This window comes from Atractosteus spatula, chromosome 22 (assembly GCF_055471065.1).
Source record: "Atractosteus spatula isolate fAtrSpa1 chromosome 22, fAtrSpa1.hap1, whole genome shotgun sequence".
Lineage (NCBI taxonomy): Eukaryota > Metazoa > Chordata > Actinopteri > Semionotiformes > Lepisosteidae > Atractosteus > Atractosteus spatula.
In genome coordinates this window covers 17,913,899-17,921,161 of record NC_142727.1, presented here as the reverse complement: position 1 = coordinate 17,921,161, position 7,263 = coordinate 17,913,899, and the positions used below count along the sequence as shown (strand labels likewise).

Sequence of the window (7,263 nt, the reverse complement as noted above, 5' to 3'; positions counted from 1 at the left end):
AGCACTGTGCTGGCCAACTCGCTCCAATCTTTACAGACGTTTTCAAGCAATCATTGTCCCAGTGCACAGTGCCAGACTGCTTCAAATCTTCTGTTATTGTTCCTGTTCCAAAAAAGGACACAAGAACCTGCCTTAATGCCTACAGACCCATCGCACTAATGTCAGAACTGGCGCGTCTTCCCGACACATTCGTGTCACAGTGAGGTGACCCCTCAAACAAGAATTATTTCCTGCTTCATATATGACTACGCCATCTAGCAATGGAAACGGGGTGCTAGGGCCCCTCTACATTACCACAGGTTCTGTTGATCTCCCAGAACCACCCACACCCACACAGACCAGCGACAGGCATGTGTATCGTATAAGTGACCTTTTTATTTTCTATCCACATTCACCATCACCCAAAGACACAACGAAAACGGCATTCGCAGCAACAAAAGGTCCTTCCAAGGGTCATAATGAATCCAGCGGGACAGCAGTCTTTTCTGTCAAGTCTTCGCACCTGTAAAGTCTTTGATGGCCCAAATGAACGAGAGGCCAGTCCCATTTCCCCAGCCTCCGTTCCGGTGCCACTGGAAATCCTCCCGCGGGCTGTATTCCATTCCCCTCAGTTTGGAGCGGCTAGCCGGGCCGGTTTCTTGCTCCTTGCCTTCAAGTATTAAAAGTCTCTGTACAGTACCTCTGTTCCAATGCCAATGTCTCCCGTGGTCGTCAATAGGTCCTTGCCTCCGTGAACTCACACTCCGCAGCTTCCCTTGTGCTGCCTGTGTCGTCTCCCGGGTCTTGTGGGAATCGGGAACGCGCTCCATTCCGGCTCAGGTGGTTTTATTCCTCCCCTCACCCCATCTCCCTCAGGGGGTTTTCCACTGTCCCTGTCAGAAAGGGGCTTGCCCAGTATTTTACCAGGAGGAAGCTTGTGTGGCTGAGGAGTGTGAGAGTGCCGAGCTTAGGTGTTACGGGCCCTTATCACTTCTTTGTTCACTCTCCGGGTCAGAGAAACCTGAAACGAGACAAATGTTGCGAGACCATTTATAAGCTCGGTGACCTCAAATTAAACAGAACAATAGCAACACTTTTCGACAAATCTTTCAAACACTGTCCCACTTGTTGGTTTGGCAACATCAGTACTGTCAATTGAAACACGTTTCCCCCAGGGAATGATGAAGCTGGAATTGAATATGCATACAAGTGAACACACAAACCCCATACTATTAAAACTCCCTTTAGGGCACACAGACACACACTCACACCACAGCACAATCAACCCACCGGTCTCACCAACACTGGACTGCAGAAGCAGCAGGAAACCCTTGAGAACATGAGCAGAGCATGCAAGCTCCACACAGACAGCACCCCAGGAACTAAATCCAGAGCCCCAGCACTGCCACCCACTGCGCCGCCGTCTCTCACCTTTTCACCTCCACTTGCAGATCATGACGTGACCGGAGACCGGAGACTCCTCACTCCTGCAGTAACACACCCCAGGAGGAGGAGGCGCCGACGGACTCGCTCATGGTGCAGTGAGCCCAGCGGTGTGAGTCTGGTGTCCAGCACTGATGTGTCCCTGATAGTCCTGTCCCACAGCCTGCAAGTCACAGTTTCTTCCTTTTCTTCTGCATAATGTCCACAAAATACTCCAGCCAGCGCTTTTTAGACTAAAGTTTCTGTTTTTCTCGCCGATTAGATTCAAAAAGCCGGCTCTTGACCTGCTGGAGGTCAGATCCGCTCCGGCAACAACTTCTGCAGCTCCGTTGCCACTGCAAACACATTTTATTGACAAAATAAAATAAACACAGGAGAAAAGTTTGCAAACAACACAGGCGAGCTAAGAAACCCACAGACTCACCCACAGTGGGTTTTCTTTATGTGCTGGGTCGATACATTTTAAATAAAATAAAAGTACACACAAGGTAACACCTAGGAGAGACACAGAAATCCATGACACGCTAAACACGCTGAAATGGTATTAAAATAATGAATTCTGATGTTCCATCAAATCAAGGAAACACGAGGGCAGGGCACCACAGAGAACTACAGAGACTACATTACCCATAAGCCCTGTGGGCGACATCCTTCTGGCGTCATCGACTCGCGTCTTTGGTATTTTTTAGAGAGAACAAAAAATGCAATACAACAAGAATACATATAACATATCAAGCGTATTGTCAGGGATACATGCAATAATACATGTACATTTTATGAAAAAAAGATTAAACAAGGTAAATGCAGATAAGGTCCATCCATGCTTCAACATTCTTACAACTAGACACGGTACGGTACGTCTTTACATCTGTTTTAAACTGTTCAAACATGGGTTTCTTCCCACACCACTCCGTTAATTATTATATCGTGCAAGTAAAATACAGTTACTTGACAATGCTCTTTTATCTACCCTCGACACCTTTGCTCCCTTAAAAACTCGAACCATCTCCTTTTCTCGCCCTGCCCCCTGGTACAATGACCATCTGCGTTTCATGAAGGCAGCCTCTCGCAAACCTGAGCGTAGGTGGCATCTTTCCGGCCTAAATGTACATTATCAGGCCTGGAGAGATTACTTATCTGAATATAAGGTTACAATTGAGTCTGCTAGATCCACCTACTTCTCTCACATCATTGAAAATCACCAAAACAATCCCAGACATCTTTTCTCCACCATCAACAGACTGCTCAAGCCAAACTGCCCTACCACATTACCTGCCTCATCACAACTTTGCAACACATTCTTAGATTTCTTTAGTTCTAAGATTGACAACATCCGGCATCACATTCTCTCCACTACGGATATAATTTCCATACCTCCTCCCTCCTCATCCAACTTCTCTGGTTCCCGTCTCTCCAGCTTCTCTCTTCTTGACTCAGCATCCCTAAACAAACTAGCTACGCGCATGAAACCCACCACATCTATTTTAGATCCCATTCCCACCACTTTATTCCAGTCCTGTTTCTCTTCTCTCTGTCCCATTGTCCTCAATATAATACATGAATCCTTGAGCACCGGCATTGTACCAACGATCCTCAAAACTGCTGCTATTACCCCCGTGCCAAAGAAGCCTAACATGGCTCTCGACAATCTTAACAACTTTCTCCCCATCTCCAACTTACCCTTTCTCTCTAAAATTCTAGAACGTGCTCTCACACTTCAGTTACATAACCACCTCATGACAAACAACCTTTTCGAACCCCTCCAACCTGGCTTCCGTCAACTTCACAGCACAGAAACCGCTCTAGTCAAAGTCACCAACGATCTCCTAATAGCTTCTGATTCTGGCTCTCTTTCCATACTCATCCTTCTTGATCTCAGTGCTGCCTTTGACACTGTTGACCATAACATCTTACTTTCTCGTCTTGAGACTGTGTTTGGAGTCTCTGACACTGCCCTCAAATGGTTTAAGTCTTACCTCACTGATCGCTGTCACTTTGTCTCTCTCAATGGGTACAGGTCTGAAATTGGTCTTGTCAAGTCTGGTGTCCCCCAGGGCTCAATACTGGGCCCCTTGCTCTTCAGCATTTACATGTTCCCACTTGGTCAGCTTTTAAGATCACATGGCCTCAGCTTTCATTTTTACGCTGACGATACTCAAATATACATCCATACCAAACCCGACACTGATGTGGCTGTCTCTATTCTATCTAATTGCATCTCTGACATAAAAATTTGGATGACTCAAAACTTCCTTCATCTTAGCTGTGACAAGACTGAAGTCATGCTTATTGGTACCCCCCATCAACTTCGTAAAGCCAGTCCTGTAACCCTGTCTGTAGATGGCTCTGTACTTGAGCTTCAATCAAAATTGAAAAACCTTGGGGTTATATTCGATTCTGGCTTAACATTTGACCCACATGTACAGCATACTGTCAAAACATCTTTTTTTCACCTTAGAAATATCGCAAGACTACGCCCTATGCTATCATTAACTGTGGCAGAAAAGCTGATCAACATATTTGTATTCTCTCGAATTGACTACTCCAATGCTCTACTCCCTGGGGTATCTAAATCTACTCTGAACAAGCTGCAGTATGTCCAAAATTCAGCAGCCAGAATCCTGACCAGGTCTAGTGCAAGTGTTCACATTACTCCTATCCTGGAGTCCTTGCACTGGCTTCCGGTCAAATTCCGCGTAGACTTAAAAATCCTCATGCTCACCTATAAGGCTTTACATGGCTTGGCACCTCAATACCTGTCTGAACTTTTATCGCCCTACTCCCCACCTCGCAACCTCCGCTCTTCAAATTCTGCCCTCCTTACTGTCCCCCAAGCCCGTCTACATTGTATGGGCGACAGGGCCTTCTCCTGCTATGTCCCCAAGCTCTGGAACTCTTTGCCCAAGGATATTAGAGAGTCACCTTCTCTAAACTCCTTCAAATCCAGACTCAAAACCTTCTTCTTCAGCAAAGCCTTTAGTTAACTGGTTCCATTCTTCACCCCTCTGCTCTTCTTAATACCACCTTCCACGGTCTCCTCTATTGTTATTGTTGTATTGTTGTAATTATAATTGTCTCCTATCTTGTGAAATCTTCTTATTTATTGTTGTAGTCTTCTTATTTATTGTTATTGTCATCCTGTAAAGCGCTTTGAGAAGCCACCTTTAAAGGCGCTATATAAAATAAAGTTTATTATTATTATAATAATTTAAAAAATACAAACGATATTTTCATCTTACTTTCAATGGGATTCAAATGTAGCATAAATTCATTTAAAAGTCATATCAATATTAGTCTCTTTCTTTATATAAGTTTGTAAAACAGTCCAGAATGTTTCCAAACCACAACATAACCAAAATAAATGTTGTTAGGTTTCATGGCTGCTTTCAGAAAGGTCACAGTTATCATCTACACTGATTTTCAATCTCCGCACATCAAGAGTCAGCCACAGCGCTGTGAGACTCACCTCCTTATACTCGTGTATCTCTGTCGCCGCCCAGTGGACATTTCTCGGAAGTGTCACCGCCCGCCGGGATGCGGACAATCCCGGGACTGAAGCTGTGTGATTGGACAAGTGCCGCATCACTCATCAAGGGCGGAGTCTCCGCGGGGGCATCCGGTAGTCCGCGCTGATTGGCCAAGTGTCACGTCACTGGTCGAGGGCGTTGTCTCCGCGGAAGCAGCTGGAAGTCCGAACGACGCGTCACTTTTGAAATCGCGGTGCTGATTGGCCAGAAGCTGCTGACAGTCCGGTTCCAGAGGAAGGCTGAGTCAGTCCGGGTTCTCCTCTGCCGACAGTCCGGATCCAGTGGAAGGCTGATCCAGTCCGGGTTTTCCTCTGTGGGACGCCGGATCTATGCGGAAGCAGCCGGAAGTCAGAACAACGCGTCACTTTTGAATTGTTTTTTTACATTTTTTAAAGTAAGCATTAACAAGAACAAAGAATACAATACAAATACAAGTACCGGTCTGTCACTGAGCTCGGTGTGGTTCCGCTCTCTGCTCGTCAAGCACTGCGGGCTCCTGGAAACCTGTCTTTCAGGACAGAGAGTTATTAGTGAACTCCAGACACCGCTGGAGAGTGTATTTACCGGCGAGTCGGCTCACGCTGCTGATAAATTCGACCTCATTGTGTTTTCTTCTTTCTTTATCGTGCAATAATAGAAATCCTTTACAATGCACGCAAGACTACATTACTGATCACCGGAGTACATTATACAGGCAAATAAAGAGAAGGTACACACAGCTTTCATGTTGTGATATTTAGACATGGTTTGGAGACGTTCCCTCATGTGTATTTTGAATTATTCAAATACGAGTCTCTTCCATTTGGAAGCGCATAATTTCAGTGCATGAGCTACCTGTTATATTGGGCGAGATTTCACACGGATAATCAAACAAGAACGAGTTTTGCCCTTCAATCGAATCAGCGAAACAAGTGGGCAGTGCAGCCAGGAGAACTACAGAGACTGACTACATTACCCATACGCCATGTGGGCGACATCCTTCTGATGTCATCGACTCGCGTCTTTGAAGTTTATTTTAATATTTTATTTATTTATTTTGACTTAAGTATTACATTACTTTAATACTTTACTCTTGTTTGCAATGTATTATTTGTTGTTGATAATGCCTTTTTTAATTAAAAAAACTATTAATACGTAAATTCTTAGCAGTATTTTAAATTAAAAAAACTTTTGCTTCATGACCACCAAGCGGCGCCATTGGCACATTATTGTAAAAACCATCATTTCTAAGACAATTTTTCCTTTTTAATTCCAATGATCGGCCATCAGAGGCGCACTTCACTCGTCCTACTGCTTCTAATGAATTAAAAATTGCTTACCCTTATATAGCGCTATACTGGACAGGAAAATGAAGCCCACACACTGTGGATTTGAAAAAAAAAACTATTTTGTGAAAATATAAAGTTTCACAATGAATTATTTATGAGAAAACGTTGAATTGTCTGGTGGTAAGTATTTGTAATATAGGATTGCCCATTTCTGTTCTAAAACACAAGATGGAAGTTTAACATGTGTGATTCACTGAGGTGTAGGGGTGGAAAATGACTGAAAGAAGTCTTGCGATGCTGTATTAACGCTTGACCCAACTGCAGCTCAGACCTGGAGCAAAGCCTGCTCAAACTCCTCAACCTCGTCCTCAACCTTGTCCTGAAGGCTGGCTGTTTCCCTGAGGCCTGGAATCAAGGACTGATCACGCCCGTCTGTAAGAATGGAGACAGACTCGACCCCAACAGGTACCAGTGTGAACAGTAACCTGGGAAGGAACTCTGTCGTATCTTGAATATCTGATTACCGGCCCTCCTTACTGAGCACAATGTCCTGCATTCGAGTCAGACCGGCTTCCTACCAAACCGCCACACATTCCAACACATTCACACCTGGGCTCTGATGGCCCATCTGGACCCAGAACAGTAATGCCTGGCACTACTGGAGCAGGACTGTCATACCTGGGCACTGCCAACCCATCTAGACCAAGAACAGCAGAGCCTGGAACTGCTGGAGCAGGACTGTCAGACCTGGGCACTGACAGCCCTTCTGCATGAGACCAGAGTCATGGTTTTCCAGAAGAGATCCAGATCTCCGGAAAACAGTTACAACTTCACACTGAACAACAACACTTGGGAACCCAACCTACTACACATACCTCTGACTGACAATCAGTTCATCTGGGAGTTTTCCTGGCAGTGAAGTCACTGAAGGAGCAGGCACACAGGGCTTTCCATGCCAGTAAAAAGAGGCTCTACAACATCAGTCCCCCAAATACAATTGGCTCTGAATATTAAAAAGTGCAATCGAACCCTTTGCCCTATGCAGC

At 45.1% G+C, this 7,263-nt stretch overlaps 1 long non-coding RNA gene across 1 annotated transcript; it reads right to left on the bottom strand.

Annotated features, from left to right (window-relative positions):
• Window positions 1-359: 359 nt before the first annotated feature.
• Window positions 360-7,031, bottom strand: LOC148816930 (uncharacterized). Its single transcript, XR_016094636.1, has 5 exons — window positions 6,269-7,031; window positions 5,388-5,453; window positions 4,889-5,276; window positions 1,411-1,757; window positions 360-1,000 (listed from the first exon to the last, which is right to left on the bottom strand). It is a non-coding gene; the product is annotated as an uncharacterized LOC148816930 (long non-coding RNA).
• Between the last annotated feature and the right edge of the window lie 232 nt (window positions 7,032-7,263).